The following is a 21,467-nucleotide window of genomic DNA, read 5'->3' as shown; positions in this document are numbered from 1 at the left end:
TGACATGTCCAGTTCGGCCGCACTTAAAGTGATGAGACAATGAATCAAGTATTGAACGAATTAGAGTGTAAATTCAAAGTAGAATTGAAAGATTTGAACACCGATGTAAATATGATCTGTTTAGCTCTATTACGCTTTTGCAAATTTTACAGAGTACAATGAATATTCTGTAAAGACTTCGTTACTAAGACACTAGTAACCACTCCTATTTATAGAAGAGAAAAGCGTACAAAAAATATACTAAGGACTAAACATGAAGCTTCGAATATTATGCCCTAGTAAAATACATTACAAAAATATTCGAAGACCCTAAATACAAACTTCGACTATTACAACATTTCGACCCTAACAATCTCCCCTTTTGTAATCAAAGTCGAAGTCTTCAGTTTGTAAGTAGAGTAATGGAGTACAGCAAAACTCTTCGAACCTCAGTATACCAAGAAATAATTTTCTTCAATTCCTTCTTGTCTCCTTAATTGTTCTTTTTGAAGTGGTTCATACGAACAATCAAGTTCGTATATTGAGATGTAGAATATCTCTCCACTTCGCTAGCTTGGAACAAAAACCGCTTCGCTTTTCCAGCTTTTACCTTTCCAGCAAAAACTATTCCAAATGGCTTTAAACATATTTCTCCATCAGCATATTTCTTTAACTCAGTCTGAGTCAACGAAGGAGCCATTGGAACTTTTACTTCCATTCCCTTTGCAGTAGCCAACTCCACATCAGTCAGTGCTAGGCACTCATAATAATTCTCAATGAAGATTTTGATGTGAGCAACTCCAAGTTTGAATTCCTCTGGATCTGTGTTTTGCAGAAAAGAAAATGATTTGTCTTTCAGAAGCAATGCCACTTGTATAAGGTCATACAAGTTCATCAGAGGAAAATCTGCAATAGTGAATTCGCATGTTTTTCCATTTGCCCTGGCCACAACATATTTAACATTTTGAACAATGTTTTCAAAGACCACATCCTTTTTCATGCTTATCACCTTCTTGATCTTGATCAGTGACCAAACATCCTCAGGGGCTTTGCCAAGTACTGCATGAAAACCAATTTTCATATGAGTCCCTTCATCTTTTTCTTTGAAATTCCCTTCAGCTTTGAACTGAGGCATGATGAACATCATCTCATTTATAGGGAAATCCAACTGGCATGCATCAGTGTTTGTAGCCACATAACTCTGTTTTGGCTTCTTATCAAATGAGTACATGTGATTAAAGGCAACCAAGGCTTCGATTGTTTCATAGTTGTAATGTTTTGCTGGATCACCTTTATTCATGCCCTTCGGATCACTTTCCCTCTGAGTCATGATGCTTTGAATAAGCCTCATTTTCTCGAGTTCAGCTTCAGCTTCAGCCTTCTTTTCTTCTTTAGATTTTTCAACCAGAATTGATTTTCCTTTGTCTTTCGAAGCAGATTTTTCAGTTACGTCTTTTAGCTTCGAACCACTTCCACCAGATTCCAAAGGTTTACCAATTACAATTCCTTTCGAAATTGTTCTTGTAATTGGTAATGTTGTTACGATTGTTGAGGTCACTGGTTGAGCAGACACAATTACTGGTTTTGTTGAAGGGATGCTAGATGGAAATACCTTGCCCACCACTTTCGCTTCTTCTTCTGTTGACTTCCTTTCTCCCCCTTGCACCCCTGTGAAAACAGGAGGGGCAGTAGTTGTGGGAAGAAGACTGGATATGCGAAATAGTGGAGCAAGTTGCTTGTTAAGTATGCCTTCGAACTGCACAAACTTCTGGGATAAAAATTCTGGAGTAATCAACAGTGACGAAACCGGTTTCGTTGAGATCTCCTTCAACTCCTTTAACAACTTGATCGCACCTTCAAAATTTTCACTTTCAGACTTGGAGATTTGAGTTATTTGAGGACTCAAACCTTCGTATAGCTTGACAAATCGAGTGACAGCATCACAAATGATATCGACCTTCTGATTCAAGGACGCATAATCATGTTGAACAGATAGAATTTCCTTTTTCATGTCTTCACGAAGTTCGTGAATTTGGGAGTTAACATCCTCCCTCACTTTCTTGACTTCCTGAACAAAAAGAACATGTCGTTCTTTTGTTATGCTTCGCAGATCCTTAACTTCTCCCATAAAATCAGATCTGAGAGTTTTAACACGAAGCTCAGAATTCTGATCTGTGTAATCAACCTTTTCTAAAATAACAGACTCTGAGGCTTTCATCATTCTAGAAACTTTGTTGATTACTCTTGATTCAAACATCTTGAGCATAGAATCAACCTCCAAACTTGAAATAGATGAACCTCCGCCAAGACCAGCTTGGGATTGAATGATGGAGTTCAACTTTTGATTAAAAATTTTGTATTGCTTCATTGTCATTAACATATGATCAGGAAATTTTTCTTCTTCATCATGAAACTCTAGGTCTTTGAATGTTCCACCAAACCCTTCATTATCAGTTTCAGTGGGTGAAGATGGTTTGGGTGTATCAGTGGATTGAGAGGAAAAAATGGAAGTAATTGGTTGATTGATGATATGTTCAAAGGTTGGTGAAACAGTGGTTGATGTGAGAGGAATAATAGATGTTGGTGTAACAGAAATCAATGATTCGAAAGGAGTAGAGATAATTGGACCTTGATCTGCATCTTTCGAACCACCTTCACCCATGTTGACATTTGCATCCGTATCAGATACGTGTGCAGGGATGCCTGAAGTTCGAACCTCCTCAAAAATTGACTTGGCAATCGAAACTTCGGGTGGTATGATAACAGTCTTCTCAGGAATGGAACTTGTAATGATATAAGTGAACTCTGGAGTTTCTGGTATTCGTTCATCCTCTTCTGTAGACTCAGTAGATAAAACAATCTTTCGAGTCTTCTTCGTCTTCTTCTTTTTCGGTTGTGACAAGTGTTTTGCCATATCTTCTGCTGCTCTTTTCTTGGATCCGGGAGAAACAGGAACAGGTATCTCACGAATTAAAACTCCTTGGTGAGTAATTTGAGGCTTGCGAATCAACTTCTGTGATGGTGGCTTTCGTTTGTGAGTGAATTTCATCTTGATTCTTCGAAACATCCCTGTTTTCGAAGGAATAATCACGTTTTCTTGAGTCTCTTCCACTATTTGCTCAATCACTTGTGTTGCTTCAACTGTCACTGCAACATTTTATGTCTTCTTCTTTGGAGATTTAGAGGATGTTGAACCCTTTGTTTTCTTTTCAGGTGAAGCAGGATCAGCTTTCTTCGACTTTTTGGTCTTCTTTTCGTCGTGTGGCAACAAAATTCCCGTAGGAATAGAAGAATCGAATGTTTTCATATTTGCAATCAAAACAGGATTCGTAGGATCCACCCTTTTAAGCATCGCGTCTGGAATCCGAGCAACGTTTGGAAATTCATCATCATTGTCAACAACTTCCTTCGAAAAGTGATAAGATTAAAAAGTAACCTTCTCTTCTTCATTTGAAACCAAGATGCCTTCCTTGTTGTAAAAATATTGCAGAATTAGACTCTAGTACCTAGCACACGAAATGCCATGAACAACATTCGTATGTTCTACTCCTTTTTGGAATTCCTTCCATAGCTGTGTAGAGTAGTCTGCTGGAAGATCATAATATAAACCAGACACCATGGCATAAACCTCCATCCTTCCTTTATCTAATCCAACTGTTCTTCCGGTTAAACAACGCAAAAATATCCCAAACGAAAAATTCCATACTTTTGGAAGACCAGACTTCTTAAAGTCACTTATCTTTGACAATGGGGGCTGATATCCCATTTCATTAAACATATGAATTATTTGGGAGAATTGAAATTCAACAAAAGGAGGTGTATTTGGAATGTCAAGAATATGACAAAACAGTTTCTTGGAAAGCCTAACCTTTTTGTCATTGATTAGGTGAAAAGTAATCGAATCAGAGGCTTTGTTGTATGTGGTAGTAGATCCTGCTTAAGAAAGCCAGGATACCGGAACAGAAAAGGAATTGAACATTGCTTTGGATAAAACATAGTGTTTTAAAGAAACAATAAGCATCTTGAATTCTTCTGGACATTGAGAAAGTTCACCATCCACATAATAATTGGTAGATGGAATCTTCATAACTGGTGCAGAAGAAGTATCTTCAGTAGAAGGATCGACATGAGCAGTAGTCGCCATTGTTAGGGTTTGAAAAAGATGAAGAACAGAGAATTTGGGAAGTTTTGAGTTTTGATCGCGTAAACGTATAAAGTACTCTTGAACCCCCTTTTATATGTAACCCTAAATGATTTGAATTTGAAGCGGGATGCATTTAATGAGATCCGACGTGGCACCTTGAAAATCAGACCTGTACAGCGGAAAGGTAGCCATGCGTCAAAAAGTGTCTGTCACATCATGATATGTGTATTTATATATATATATTTTTATGCATTATATCTTAATATTTTGGCCTTTATTATTCTCTTTTAGAACTAAAAAGTACTTATAATGCTTTGAATTATGATTTGCAGCTATTCGTTGTCGATAGAGCACAAAAGAAAAGACTGAAGTGGAAATCGGGCTTAGAAGCTAAAAGAAATGAAAAATGCTGGAGGAGCCATTTACGCCCCGCGTAATGAACTTGCACGCCAAGCGTAATGGCTAAATTAGAGTTACGCCCAGTGTAGTTAAAGTTACGCCCAGCGTACTGGGTGTTTATCCAGACTTCCCAATCGCGATACAACTCTTGCTACGCCCAGCGTAAACCAAGTTACGCCCATCGTACGTAAGTCGGTTCCAAAGGTTATAAATATCGATTATTGGCCAGCCAGGAGGGGGGATTCGACTTCCAACTTAATTTAGTCGATAATTAACTTCTGTTAAGCCGTTTTGAGGGTCTAGAAGGCGGCCGGAAGGCCGTTAAGCTAACGGGAGCGGAGATCGGAAGGATTGGAGAGCGGATACATGTTGGTAATCATATGGGTTGTTAACGTGACCATGTTTAGCATTCCATTGTGTTACTATTATGTGTTTAGTTTCTGATTTAGGTGTAAAAACCTTTTACTTTGCGTTTATGATTGAATGAAGCTTTGATTATTAGACTAATTGCTATATTGAATTGTTTATTTATGTTTAATTTATCTTGCCAAGCTTGTTAAAAGATCCTTACGTGTTAATGATAATTATTTGCTGTTAATTACTAAGTAAATTGAGTTGTATGAACATCTGCTTGATTGCTTGTCTCTTATGATTTTGATGACCATCGAGATTATAAGTCTAGAAATAACGAATGTGAAACTAGGATTAACTTGAGAATAAGTAAGTTAATGCGTGAGCCTTGTTTGATGACCATCAACAAGAAGTTAATTGAACGAACAATTTGATTAACTATATTTACAAGTCTTGCTTGATACGAACTGAACACTAGGAAGCATGTTAGTTTAACCAACTGATCACTGTTTGAATTGACTTGTTTGCTAAAGGATTAGTTATAGTGAACGCGAATCTAATCATCTTAGGAATCGGTGAACATGAATAAATGAATTTGTGTATGCAATTGTCTATGTTTTTAAGGTGTAATTTATCTAAACCAAAGTACCTGAAGAGATTTGCTTTCCTGTTAGTTTATCGAGAGTTGTTAATTAATTATTCGTTTGAGATTTATTAAATTACTTCTTTATTCTTTTCGTGTGACCTGTAACCTATAATCAAATATTTTAAATTAATTCACCACCGTTCCCTGTGATCGACACCCGACTTACCTAAGCTATACTGTAATCTGACTAGGTACACTGCCTATAAGTGCATAGTTAGTCTAAGTTTGTTAGGTTATAAATATTAAAATTAGTGGGTACTTTTGTGCACATCAAGTTTTTGGCGCCGTTGCCGGGGAACGGCGTTTAATTAATTTAGTTTATTTGATTATTCGTTTTTTTTTTAGTTAGTTTTTATTTTTAGTTTTATTTTTGTTGATATCATTTCACTTGTCGGGAAGGTTCTTGTTGTTAATTGTAGGAATTTGGGATCGTACACATTGATTGACTTTACCTTTTGCATGGGTTTCGATAATGCAAGCGATTAGGGAATTCTTGACCTGCTTAGCCTACTACTTTGTTGATTTGTCCAACTCAATCCATGGGACGTAGTATAGCAAGGCGTATTGTGGTGGTTAAGTAGAAGACCGAGCTCTTGCTGTTCTTGACTAGTTAGGTCACCTCTTGTTCTACTTTTAGTTAAAGGTGCAAAGAAAACAAAGGAAATATTCTAACGGGTCCCGAAAGTGGTTGTTTTCGCAAACCAATTCTTGCGTGCAAAGGTTTTTGATCAACCGTTGTTGTTTGACCTCGACAAAGACAAGTGATTATGACGTCTCATTTTTTTTAAATGTCACTCATCGGAAAGTCATGGCTGTTGTTGAAGCAATTAAAAGAAAAAAAAATTAATTAATAATAATTATAAGTCTCCCAAATTAATTAGTTGAAAAAAAAAAGAATTTCAAATAAGGTAAAGGAAATATTTCAGCTAAAATTACGCCCAGCGTAATTTTAATTTACGCCAAGTGTAATGAACCATTGATCGCGGATGGCCTTTTCACGGAGTTGGGGTTACGCCCAGCGTAACTTTTCCTTACGCCCAGCGTAAATAAACGACAGGTTATATCTGTTTACCCTTTGACTTTTTTTTGTTATTCTTTCAATTCTCTTTTCCTTCGCCGCGTACTGTGACGACAAGCTCTCCCAAAAATCTCCGATTCTTCTTCTTTTCTTGTAAAATTCGACACACAGGTATGTTATTCGGTTACTCAATGGCTTTGATTTGTGTTTAATCGATGAAATAAGCTGCATTATGCCTTTGTTCGAAATCTAGGGTTCATGTATTTTTCGAATTAGTGGACGATTTCACAAATGTATGACTGATTATGGCTTAAATAGACCGATTTCGATCAATAGACTAAACCCTAGGACCTAATTTGGTCTTAATCCTGTTCGACCCCCATGTGTTCGACTGCGTATATGCTTAATTTGAAAGCTTTGTCATGGGTATTGATTTTATAACAACAGGGGATTTTTACCCCATTCTATTTGAATATCTTGTAGAATACTCCTGCGTAGTTTGTTGGAGTGTATTGTATGGCCTTTGAATGAGCAGGGGGACAGCTTCATGAAACAGGACGTACGCCCAGCGTATGCTGGATGTACGCCCAGCGTATAGCCCATACCAGCACCCATATTTTTCATATAATTCTGTTTAATGCTGTGGTATTTTGTTTTGGTTTTGTGTTGTTTGTATTTACACAGATTATGGCTCGTAGAACTCAAAGAACCAACCCACCCGAGGACGTGACCGATCACCGTTTCTTGCAATTCCCGCAAACTCTAAACAATGAAACCCGAGCCAAATATGTGAGAAATCTGAGTCTTCTGCTTACTAAGGAGATTGACATAGCACCTTCATTTGATTGGGAATTGGCGGCCCAGACTGGACTTGATGCGCTGATCGAGAATTTTTTGCAATACACCCACTCGGACGCGAGTGGCGTGCCTTTGTTCGTATGTCAGGGTTGGGCAAGATTGTTCAGGATCCAGGAGCCTGTGTATCGGGAATTTTTGCTGGAGTTTTATGCTACAGTTTCCTATGACCCTAGGAAGACACCCGATGATAGGACAGCCTTTTCTTTTAGACTGGGTGGTGTGAGTCGGGAGTGCAGTGTGATTGAGCTTGCCACTCGAGTTGGGATATATACAGTAGACGAGACGAGGAATGTCCACTTCCCGGCATTCCTTGCTGATTGCCTCACGGTCCGGCCAGATGACTACAATGAAAACACTTTCTGGGCAGAGATTACTGAGGGAGTGTACACACCATCTACTGCACGGGGGAGGATGATTCGGTCTACCACATATAGATTGCTTCACCGTCTGATTTCCATGTCTCTCACGCACCATAAGAATAGTGAGAGAGTGCCTTCTACATACTTGTATTTCTTATGGGCGCTTGTTACTCCAGGGAAGCACCTAAACCTTCCAATTGCTTTAGCTGCTTATTTGGGTAGGAGGGCCAGGGGACTTCGGGAGGATAGCCCGATTTGTGGGGGGCATTTTATCACACGATTAGCTCGATCCTATCAGTTGTTGACGCGCGAGATTACGAGATCGATGGTGTTTCATGATATGAGGCCGATGAGCCTTCAGTTGTTGGAGTCAATGCATGTATTTGAGCGGGGCGAGGATGGTGTCTTACGGGTACGACCAGATGACGTGGCCGACGAGGAGGGTGCAGTCGAGCCACAGCCACGACGAGCCTAGCGGCGTAGACCTGCTCCTCGAGGAGCGCAGCAGGTACCTGAACCAGAGATTGATATACGTTACCTGGCCCAACGCGTGGACGAGGGATTTCAACGCATTGACGAGGGATTTCAGAGTCTGGGTGAGCGTGTTGCACACGTAGAGAGACGGCAACAGTGGTATGGGGATGCGCTGACTGCATTTTTTGCCCACCAGGGATTTCAGTACCCGGTTCCTTTTCCTCCGCCATTCCAGTCACGCTCTGATGGAGCCGGTACATCTGGGACACAGCAGCACGGTGACGAGGATGACGAGTGATTTAGTTTATCCTTTTTTTTTTTTTTTTTTTTTGTGTTATTTTTAGTTTATTTTTTTTGCGTTGCTTAGTATTAGTATTTTTATTTGGTATGTAATTAGTTTAATTTAGGTTGTTTTACTTTTGTTTTCCATGTTGATGCTCCTTGGTTGTTTAGATCTTTGCAGAATTTTCGCCCTTAGAAAGCTGGCAGTAAGTTCAGCAGCTAGGTCCGACTGTTGCTAGAGAGAGCCGTGTGAGAGTTCGAAGATTATGGTCAAGACCCACGATTTTACATAAGTGTGGGGTGCGTGTTGATTTCGTGAGAGATTATTTAGAAGAGTGGCATTTTTACTATATTTTGAATCTTATGGTATGGATGAGCTGTTCCCACACCATAGTGTTTTCTTTTGACACGAGGTAGAAGTATCATCCCGGCTGCCACGATATGGTTGACACTTTCCTATGTCGTGGGGGAGTTTTCATCGCGAGAAGAGGCTGCCATTCTTGATATGATGATGTGACCAACGATTTTCACATTGTGGCCATGTTTAGATTTCACATCTCTCGACGAGACGACGTGGTTGACACTTTCCCACGTCATGGTTACTACATATTGCATTTATTTGCAATCTTTGCACCACATCTTAGAAGTCGGCGTTCTTGAAAATTCAGAAGTAGCAGTTCCAGTTTCCAGTCTTTCAGCAATGTTTGGAGCAACTTGTAGCAGCCCCATTCGATCTCGCCACAACTACCCAGGGGAGTCTGTTCCTTTTTCTCCCTTTTTATGTGCTTAATTCGTTTTCGCATACAATGAGGGCATTGTATGAAATAAGTGTGGGGTAGGGGGTCGAAAAAGGAATTTAAATTGGAAAATTAAAAATTGCTAGATTAGGTAAATTTAAAAATTTAAAAACTTGAAATAATAGTTTAATTTAGAAAAATCTAGTGATAATTTAAAATTTTTGCTAATATTGTATGAGATGATCCGATGAGAACTCAAATGTTTAGTTGAGCCAATACACGTTATAGTGCATTTGTGGCCTCCCTTATTTTAGTGAAATCATGGAACAAAAATATAACCCCGCTTGGTTTGAGGGATGCAATATGTTTAGCAGCCTAAACCTGAAATGTATCCAGGAAAATTATTATCATTAACCAATAAAGGTTGAGGTTGAGCGCCTCTGCTTAAGCATGTAGGTTTTGAGTGAAAAAAGCGAGGTACATGTAATAAAAAAAAAAGAGAGAGAGAATTGCAAGAAAAGTTTGAAGAATTTTGGAGCAAATAAAGTGAAGATCAAAAGATCAAAATTCCAAGAAATTCAAAAAGTTGAAGATACCAAGAAATCAAATTAAATAAGGTGGTGAATTCAAAGAAATCAAAGATCAAATTATCAAGAAAGTGAAGAATTCCAAAAGAGCTCCATAGTGGTATCATAAATTGTAATTCTAGATTATGTATGCTTAGGTTGCTCAACTAAAAATACCTTGAGGTTAGGAGGTTTTCTGCGGATGGATTCGGAGGGTTGCATAAAATGAGCATTGTTCGGAAAAAGTGGGCAAGTGTTTATGAAGATTGTGAGTATTTAAAGTATGGGGGGGTACTTTAGGAAAATATTAGACACAAATGCATGCGTTGAGGTCTTGACATAATGGCTGAGTTTTAAATGGATTGTTTAGTACGATATTGGTAAAATAAAAGTAAAATTTGCTTGGGGGCAAGCAAAGGCTAAGTGTGGGGTATTTTGATATGTGTATTTTTATATATATTTTTATGCATTATATCTTAATATTTTGGCCTTTATTATTCTCTTTTAGAACTAAAAAGTACTTATAAAGCTTTGAATTATGATTTGCAGCTATTCGTTGTCGATAGAGCACAAAAGAAAAGACTGAAGTGGAAATCGGGCTTAGAAGCTAAAAGAAATGAAATATGCTGGAGGAGCCATTTACGCCCCGCGTAATGAACTTGTACGCCAAGCGTAATGGCTAAATTAGAGTTACGCCCAGTGTAGTTAAAGTTACGCCCAGCGTACTGGGTGTTTATCCAGACTTCCCAATCGCGATACAACTCTTGCTACGCCCAACGTAAACCAAGTTACGCCCAGCGTACGTAAGTCGGTTCCAAAGGTTATAAATATCGATTATTGGCCAGCTAGGAGGGGGGATTCGACTTCCAACTTAATTTAGTCGATAATTAACTTCTGTTAAGCCGTTTTGAGGGTCTAGAAGGCGGCCGGAAGGCCGTTAAGCTAACGGGAGCGGAGATCGGAAGGATTGGAGAGCGGATACATGTTGGTAATCATATGGGTTGTTAACGTGACCATGTTTAGCATTCCATTGTGTTACTATTATGTGTTTAGTTTCTGATTTAGGTGTAAAAACCTTTTACTTTGCGTTTATGATTGAATGAAGCTTTGATTATTAGACTAATTGCTATATTGAATTGTTTATTTATATTTAATTTATCTTGCCAAGCTTGTTAAAAGATCCTTACGTGTTAATGATAATTATTTGCTGTTAATTACTAAGTAAATTGAGTTGTATGAACATCTGCTTGATTGCTTGTCTCTTATGATTTTGATGACCATCGAGATTATAAGTCTAGAAATAACAAATGTGAAACTAGGATTAACTTGAGAATAAGTAAGTTAATGCGTGAGCCTTGTTTGATGACCATCAACAAGAAGTTAATTGAACGAACAATTTGATTAACTATATTTACAAGTCTTGCTTGATACGAACTGAACACTAGGAAGCATGTTAGTTTAACCAACTGATCACTGTTTGAATTGACTTGTTTGCTAAAGGATTAGTTATAGTGAACGCGAATCTAATCATCTTAGGAATCGGTGAACATGAATAAATGAATTTGTGTATGCAATTGTCTATGTTTTTAAGGTGTAATTTATCTAAACCAAAGTACCTGAAGAGATTTGCTTTCCTGTTAGTTTATCGAGAGTTGTTAATTAATTATTCGTTTGAGATTTATTAAATTACTTCTTTATTCTTTTCGTGTGACCTGTAACCTATAATCAAATATTTTAAATTAATTCACCACCGTTCCCTGTGATCGACACCCGACTTACCTAAGCTATACTGTAATCTGACTAGGTACACTGCCTATAAGTGCATAGTTAGTCTAAGTTTGTTAGGTTATAAATATTAAAATTAGTGGGTACTTTTGTGCACATCACATCACCTAGAAAACCGGGCAGAATACCATACGTCACGTATACACAGCCTGTCATTATCCCCTTAATAGAATTGTAACCGTTAGAACCCTTCGAATGGAGGCAAGGCTCTTTCACTTGTGGGATAAAAAGCGAAGTCATTTGCCAGATGTTCGAAATCATCAGCCTGAGTTGGTATTACTCAGAACCTCAAGGATTTCGTGTGTGTAGTGTGCCAAAGAAAGTTTAGACAAGAAACAACAAAAAAAAATTTATTTTTTTTTAAATTTTGTGATGTCAAAAATTTAATTTGACACGAAGGCAGTTAATCCCCGGGCAAAGGTTGCTTCGTTAATCATCAAGAGAGATGATCAACAGCTTGTGTATGTTCCCGTGAATTACAATCGAATACTTTTTGATAAGTATCAAAGGGCTTCTTTTAAGAATGCTTCGTGGGTAGGTTCAAAATTTCGTTACATGTCAACCTAAACATAAGGTGATAAAGTGTAACAGAAATTACTTGTATGACCAGTGTAGTCAGTGACAAGTCGGCTTTGAAAATTTTTAACATGACTAGGACATTCGAATGAAACTCACACGGAAATCATATTCATAAAAAATTTGTATACTGGATCTTGTTGGGTAACAAACATCGTGGGTTTCGAATGCTTGATCAAGACCACTCATTCGAAATGAATATGATTTGGAGTTTCGAACATTGGTACAGAAACAAAAGTTTCGTATATATCTGGAACAATGTTCCCCGTAAATTCCTTAATTTGTAAGATTTTTGGGTTTCACTTCCATCACGGACTCATGATGTCAGATCATAAACACAGAGTTTTTATATATCTAAGTCTCGATGGGTTTGATCAGAGACCTCTCAGATATACGTCTTTGTGTGTGATCGTGTAAGAATGTTTTGGATGAAAAAGATTGGTGTAAGACACGAAAAGTACCTCTGTTATGTTTTGGACCAAACAGGAAACTCTTAACTCATTGTGAGAAGAGTAAGGTAGCTTAGAGACTAATGTGAATATAAGCCTGATTGGGAAGAAATTTTCGTACGAAACATTTCATTAAGGCTTTCGTACACACACATTGAGTCATGGAGGCTTTGGACGACATGCAGCAGCATGCTTCTAGGGACAACCTAACTAATTCGAATAATGAGAAACATATCAATTCATACGAAAAATTTTACCTGACCCTAAAACTGCCTGCATTGTCCCCTCTGAATCATCATCATAATCTGCAACAAAAGTCTAAAAATAAAAATATTTTTGTTGTTTTGAAATTTTTTTTCTTTTTTCTTTTTTTTTTAAATAAAGACCGACCAAACGAAAATCTTTTTGGAGTTTTGATTTTTCGAAAATTTAAGGACAAAACAAAAGAAAATCTTTTTGAATTTTTGATTTTTCGAAAATTTAAAGACAAAACAAAAGAAAATCTTTTTGAATTTGTTGCAAACAGACGAATATTTGGCATTCCTTGAAGAGTGACAAATGTATGAATTCGAAGCGTTCAAAGCATTGACTATGAACAGTAACCATTAACTCAACGCTGAAAATAAGTGACAATCATGCGAATTCGAAGCGGTCGAAGCGTTGACTATGAACAGTAACCATTAACTCAACGCTGAAAATAAGTGACAATCATGCAAATTCGAAGCGGTCGAAGCGTTGACTATGAACAGTAACCACTAACTCAACACTGAAAATAAGTGACAATCATGCGAATTCGAAGCGGTCGAAGCGTTGACCATGAACAGTAATCTCTGAATGCTGAATGACTTTGTGTTATCTTTTATTCAGCGCCTCTGATTCATTCTTTTTCGCCTATCATTCTTCTTTTTCGCATGGAACAGAATTGCCATCGATCATTCCAAGACCTTCTATTATTCGCATTAGAGATTTTTCATCCAAAGCTTTCGTGAATATATCAGCTAACCGATCAGTTGTTTTCACGAAATGTAGTTCAATGTTTCCATCCTCCACGTGATCTTTAATGAAATGGTAACGAAGAGCTATGTGTTTAGTCTTCGAGTGCTGCACAGGATTATGAAAAATTCTTATTGCACTTTGAGAATCACAATATAATGGAATCTTTTTCATATTAATTGCATAATCACGCAAATGACTTTGGATCCATATTATTTGCGAAGTGCAAGCAGCAGCAGCCACATATTCTGCTTCAGCTGTGGAAATTGACACACACGTTTGCTTTTTCGACTGCCAGCTGACTAATTTGCCATCAAGAAATTGACATCCTCCACTTGTGCTTTTTCGATCAAGATTACAACCACCCAAGTCTGCATCTGAGTATGCTTGAACGAAGAATCCAGTTTTCGAAGGATACCACAATCCTAATGAAATTGTGCCTTTAAGGTAACGAAAAATATTCTTCACTGCAGTAAGATGTGGTTCGCGTGGATTAGACTGATACCAAGCACAATTGCACACAGAAAACATGATATCAGGTCTACTTGCTGTTAGATAAAGTAATGAACCAATCATGCTCCTATACAACGTTATATCAACAGCAGGTTTGTCCAACGATGGTGTTAGCTTTATGCCTGTTGCCATTGGTACACGAAGCTTTGTGCTATTCGTCAATCCAAACTTTTCTAATAGATTTTTCGTATATTTTTCCTGATTAATGAAAATCCCTTCTTTGTTTTGACGAATATTAAATCCAAGGAAATTATTGATTTTTCCCATCATGCTCATTTCAAATTTGCTTTTCATCAATTCTTCGAATTCTCTAGACAAAGCAGAGTCAGTCGAGCCAAAAATAATATCATCAACATAAATTTGAACAAGCATTAGATGATTCCCCACTTTCTTTCGAAATAATGTGGGATCAACTGATCCTTGTTTAAATTTAGATTGTTTCAAAAATGATGTAAGTGTTGCATACCATGCTCTTGGTGCTTGTTTCAGACCATAAACTGCCTTATCTAAAATATAAACATGATTAGGATATTCTTCGTTAATAAAACCTGGGGGTTGTTCCACATAAACTGTTTCTTCAAGCTCTCCATTGAGAAATGCACATTTCACGTCCATTTGATAAACATCAAAATCTTTGTGAGCTGCATAAGCCAAAAATATTCGAACCGCCTCGAGTCTTGCGACAGGGGCAAAAGTTTCTTCATAGTCGATTCCTTCTTGTTGTGAATATCCTTTTACAACAAGTCTGGCTTTATTTCGAATAATGTTTACATCTTTGTCGGTTTTATTTTTAAAAATCCATTTTAACCCGACAATCGAAACATTTTCATGTTTAGGAATTAATCTCCAAACCTTGTTTCGTTCAAATTCAGACAACTCCGATTGCATTGCAACAACCCAATCTGAGTGTTCCATTGCATTCTTAATTGTTTTTGGTTCAATTTTAGAGATGAAAACATTAAACATGCAAAATTCTTGATGAGTATTCAATACCTCATTCTTTGCACGAATTTGAGCTCTTGTCAGAACTCCCTCTTGTGTATTCCCAATAACTTGATCCTTCGGATGGTCTCTTGTCCATTTTTCCACGGGTGGATATGCTGGATCAAATTCCAAAGGGGCATCTTTGTATATTTCATCATTTTCTGAGCCTGCATTCGAACAAGCATCATCAACATTATGCTCCCCCTCAACAACATGCTCCCCCTCAATTTCAGCATTCAATTGTTCTTTCTCCCCCTCGAAAGAATGCTCTTCATCATCTAAAGTATTCGAATCCAATTGCTCCCCCTCCAGTGGACTATCACTCATAGTTTCGCCTTCTTGAGGAGTCGATGGTGAATCATCAGTAAGTTTTGAAAATTTTGGTATGTGATTATCAGGAGCATGAACTTCAGCATCAACTGCATGATCTGAAATTCCAAAAATCAAATCATAATTAGTATCATCCATTTGTATAGATTCAGTTTCAACTTGTGTTTCTTGTAAAATTGGATGATTCGTAAATCTATGCTCATTTGATTTAACATAATAATCATCGAATGTGAGATTGAACGTTTCTTCCACTTTTCGTGTTCGCTTATTTAACACTCGATATGCCACTGAATTGTGCGAATATCCAAGAAAAATTCCTTCATCAGCTTTTGCTTGAAAGTTCGAAAGATGATCCTTGAGATTCATAATAAAACACCTACATCCGAAAACATGAAAAAACTTCACATTAGGTTTACGATTATTCAGATTTTCGTATGGTGTAATATTAAATCGACGATGAATAAACGATCTGTTTTGAGTAAAACATGCAGTTGAAACAGCTTCAGCCCATAGATATTGAGGTAAATTTGCATATGCCAACATGGTTCTTGTTGCTTCGCATAATGAGCGATTCCTTCGTTCTACAACACCATTTTATTGTGGTGTATATGGAGATGAAAAATTATGCGAAATTCCTTTGTCCACCAAAAATGAATCAAGAACTTTGTTCTTAAATTCAGTTCCATGATCACTCTTGATTTTTCTAACAGTCTTCTTCAACGTGGTTTCCATCTTTTTGATAAAGTCAATCATAATTTGTGCAACTTCGGATTTGAGCCTGAGAAAATAAACCCACGTAAATCTGGAAAAATCGTCAACAATAACTAAAATGTACCGTTTATTGTTGAGAGTTGAAATAGTCGAAGGACCACACAAATCAATATGTATCAACTCAAGAGGTGCAACAATTTTCGAATCAATTGTGATTGGATGACCTTGTTTATGTTTCTTGCCAACTTCACAAGCTGCACATAAAGAATCATTGTCAAATTTAAGTACAGGTAAACCTCTTACCAGATCTTGTACCACAAGTTTATTTATGTTTCGAAAGTTGAGATGTGAAAGTCTTCGATGCCATAACCAGCTTAAATCAGATGTAGCTTTCGAAAGAAGACATACTGCTGGTTTGCCTACAATTGGATTGATGTCCAAAGTGAACATGTCACCTTTCCTTTTAGATTTCAGTAATATTTCGTTTGTGTTAACATTCGAAATAACACTTCCTTCTTCGTTGAAAAGAACTTGATTGCCAGTGCCCACAACAAGTTGAGAAACACTAATCAAGTTATGTTGAAGACCTTCAACATATGCAACACGATTCACTGTGAATTGTCCATTTGTGATTTTTCCATATCCCATGACTTGACACTTTTGATTGTTCCCAAACTTTACTACTCCAGCATTTTTGAGACTTCGAAAATCTCTTAAATTCTCCTTCTTTCCAGTCATGTGACGAGAGCAACCACTATCAATGTACCATTTGTTATCATATTGCTCGTCACACAATACCTGCAATCAATGAAAAATTTTAGGTACCCAAGGCTTTTTGGGTCCTTGGAAATTAGATTTCAATTTCGAATGAAATGAAGAACTTTTAACCCAATCACAAACTTTGGTTTTGAGACTATCAATTAAGTTCACTTCATCATCTAAAGGAACTGAAACATAAGTGTTTGATAGTTTCGAATGTTCACTGACTTTTCCCTTCGCATCTTGAGGTTGTGATTGAACAGTCTTCGCTTTTGTGACAGGTCTCCATGTTTTGACTGAGATATTCGAATCCTTAGATGATGAGCTGCCATTCGAAGAAGTATTGACATACTTTTCGTATGCTTCATGAATTTGCTCTTTTGAATATTTATTTGACTGATACATTTTTCCTCTTCCGTCAAGCCAATGATCAATGTTCTTCCTTGAAATCATTCCTTTTTCCCGTGCGTCCTCATAGTTTCTTTCTTTGTGTAATTAGGAAAATTTGGATTTTGAGGTACAAAATCAACTTTGGGTTTGGTAACATAAGAGTAAGCATAGGATGTATCAATTTTTGATTTAAAATGTTGACGTTGAAAAACTTTTTGATTTGAATTGGATCTTTCTGAAAAATCTCTTGTTTTGTTAGTTTCAGAAACTTTCAAAAACTTTGTTTGCTTATGTACTTCAGACCTTGTTTGATTTGATTGAGATGATTGTTGAGTTTTTGAAAAAGAATCATTTTTAACGTTGAAAACCTTTTTGATGGATTGTGATTCAGACATCTTTTGAGACTTAATATTTTGCCAAAATATTTTCTTTCGTGCTTGTCTTTTTGAAATGTTGTTTTCCTTCGAAAATTTGTCAATTTGATCTTTAAATTCCTTAGAGTTTAATTTGACAACTTTTTCATTTTCCATTTCAACACGAATTACTTTCTCTTTTTCAACTTTTGATTTTTCAACCCATTGTTTTTGTGGTTTTTGTCGTTGAAAAATATATGAATTCTTTGTTAAGTTGTTTTCAACTGTGTTTTGATTTGCGAAAAAACCTTCCTCAGTTGTTTTTGAATTATCCTCCTCAACCATCTTCTTGAACTCTGGTTTGATATTCTCAACATTTCCGGTAGTTACGAAAACTTGATTTGGAAAAATGACATCATCTGTGCATTTGAAATTTGGAAAAACCATCGTGTTTGTTTCAAGATAATGTTCACCTTTTTCATTCATCACTTTTTCGAACTTTTGTGTATCACCATACACTTGGTCAACAACTATTCGTGGAATTACTTCTTTCTTTGAAGATTTCTTTTCTTTCGAAACTTTCTCTACATCTTCATCATCACTATCATCAGTTTGGTAATCTTTGAGATCCACGAAGTTCATTTCACTAACTTTCGAAGTTGAGGGAATATCAGTTTCTTTCTCAACTATCAAATCCTTAACTTTTTCTTTCCCTTTAGAATTCGAAGCAACATTAACAATAGACAACTGAGAACAATCAACATCTTCAAGCTCACTAATTTCACTAATATTGTCAGAATTATCTTCAATATCAACAAAATTAGATTGAGAATCAGATGATGAATTCTCAGTCTTTTTCAAAATGTGAATTTGTTCAGATTTAGTCAAAGTATCATTTACAATGTTAACTAAATCATTCGAATCAAGACATTCATCAACTTTGACAATTCCATATCTATACATGTCATTCGGAACTTTGTCAAAATCAGCTATTTCTTTTTCACAGTCATACGAAATGTTATCTACCTTAGCTCTTTCATAAGCTAAAAATGGCAGCAATTTTCTATGTTGTTCTTTACTGATTTCGCATGAATGATGAAGTTCAGTTATTTTCCCATATAATCTTTTAGCAGCATTACAGTAAATGTTTCTTTATGCTATCAACAGTTTATTATCACTAGATAAATTGTCCCTATCAACCATGATATTCGTTATTTGAAGTTCTAGACAATCTATCTTAGTGATTTTCGAATCTAATTTCTTCTGTGTATATAGCAATTGCATTGACAGCTTCTTAGCCTCATTGCTAGCAGATACCACAATCAAATCAAAATAAGTAACATTTTCATCAAAAGATACTAATTCAGAATTATAAGCATGTACTGGAATATTAAAAGATTCAAGAATGTTTCGTACCTTTGTGGTCATTGATGATTTGTCAGCAGCTTTTGATACGAAGCATCTTCCATGCACTTCGTATGTTTCCTCCTCTGATTCTTCCTCCATTTTTGCAAACATAGCTCCATGGGTTGGATTTCGCATTTCCTCATCATCTGATCCAGATGACCAGATTTGATAAGTACCATCTTCATCCTCATTCGCACCCTTTGCAACCAGGGACAAATTCTTGGCTTTCGCACGAACCTCCTCCAACTTTTCAGCATAGTACGCCTCATCCTTGACCTTATTCTTTCTCTCATCCTTCTTTCAAAGCATACAGTCATTAGCAAGGTGATTAGCACCATTGCAATAATGACAATCAATCCCAGCATCTCCCTTTAGCTTCTTCTCAGACTTTCCCTCAACAGGCTTTGAATCTTTCATCTCATCTTTCTTTTTCTCTTCCCCAGCACTTTTACTCAGAAAGTTCCCTTTTGTCTCAGACGACTTTGCCTTCGGATTGAAAGGCTTTTTGAAGAACTTTTTCACACGATTGTTTGAATAAAAGGCAACTGCCTCATCATCTGAGTTCATGATGAACCCTTCATCTTCATCCGAAGCATCTTTCTCAGCATCTTTTTCAGAGATCTTCGAAACCAAAGCTAGTGGACCTCCCAACATAGCCTTCGATTCTTCAGCTATTTCGTTCACTTCGCTTTCATGAGTCTTAACTTGGTTGTACAAGTCATTCAATGTTGACGTATCAAAGCTCTGTTGATTCTTCACCATCATGCTCACACTACGCCATTCCTTTCGAAGTCCCATAACAAATATCAGATTGAATTCCATGGTTGATCTGGTGATACCATATCGATTGCATCGATATATCAATTCATTAAGACGATCGTAATAAACTTCAATTGTTTCACCATCTTTCTGTCTGAAGTCCTTCAGCTCCACTAAACATTGCTTCACAAAATTAACTTTCGTCTTCTCACTTCCCTGAAATTTTTCCTTGAGATTGTTCCAGATTTCCTTTGCAGTTGTACAACTCCTCACGTAGTTGTAAACAACTGGAGGCAAAGCTCCTCTTAGCTCTCTTACACACCTTTTCTCCAGCTTTTTCAGACGATCAGATTGATTTTCAACTTCAGAGTTTCCAGAGGAAGAACCAATTGGTTGAACATTCGATGGTGGATTGAGATTGCCAGAAATGCAATTCCACAGTTCTTCATCCAATCCATTGAGATAATCCTGCGTACGATCATCCCACTGATCGTAATACTCAGGGATGAGCATAGGAATTTTGGTGGATGATCCTAGAAGATGAGAAAATGAAGTCATGGAATTCAGATTGAATGACGCCATTGTTGTACGGAATAGATCCTTGAGAATTTTTGAAGAAACTTTGAGAATTTGACAACAAACTGTATGATTCAAATCACAATCACTCTTAGAACACTCGATTCAATGAATTAAGTGCATAATCGAATCACATACTTAGATCTAAACAATTTTTCACTTTCAAAAAGTGCGGAAACTTTTGAATCAAAAAGTTGACTCAAAAACCTTTTGAACAAAGTGAGAATCAGATCAGAGATATGATTCCTGCTCTGATACCAATTGATGAGACAATGAATCAAGTATTGAACGAATTAGAGTGTAAATTCAAAGTAGAATTGAAAGATTTGAACACCGATGTAAATATGATCTGTTTGGCTCTATTACGCTTTTGCAAATTTTACAGAGTACAATGAATATTCTGTAAAGACTTCGTTACTAAGACACTAGTAACCACTCCTATTTATAGAAGAGAAAACCGTACAAAAAATATACTAAGGACTAAACATGAAGCTTCGAATATTATGCCCTAGTAAAATACATTACAAAAATATTCGAAGACCCTAAATACAAACTTCGACTATTACAACATTTCGACCCTAACATGAAGTAGCCCGAACTACCCGCCCTGCACGTGCCCTAGTGCAACCTACCACACTTGTCGCATCGGCCTCGACCCTGTTGGTCCTTCCCTCGGGAATCTACATTGGGCTTTTTACCCGATCCCTCCACACCAAACATCGTCTCTGGCTTCCTCTTCCTCTCCATCTCTAAATCAATCTCTCTCTCTCACGAGCCCTAGCTATCATATCCTCCAGCGTCTTGCAGCCAGATCGGCTCACAAACTGTGTGATGTTGCTCCTCAACATCTCATGATATCGGGCCTTTTTCATCTCCTCGTCCGCCACATACTACGGAACAAGAAGGGCCCTCTCCCTGAACCTGGCGGCCGTCACCGTCTCAATCATCTGCTGGAGATCCTGGAACTCCCTAGCAAGTTGTTTCACCTCGATCACAGGTGCAAACTCGGCCCTGAACTTGGCCGAAAAGTCACTCCAAGTCATAGCATCAAGAGTTGCATCATCACCAA

The sequence above is a fragment of the Lactuca virosa genome, chromosome 8, assembly GCF_052849685.1.
Source record: "Lactuca virosa cultivar CGN04683 chromosome 8, Lactuca_virosa_CGN04683_v6, whole genome shotgun sequence".
Classification (NCBI taxonomy): Eukaryota; Viridiplantae; Streptophyta; class Magnoliopsida; order Asterales; family Asteraceae; genus Lactuca; species Lactuca virosa.
This window is presented reverse-complemented; position numbering follows the sequence as displayed.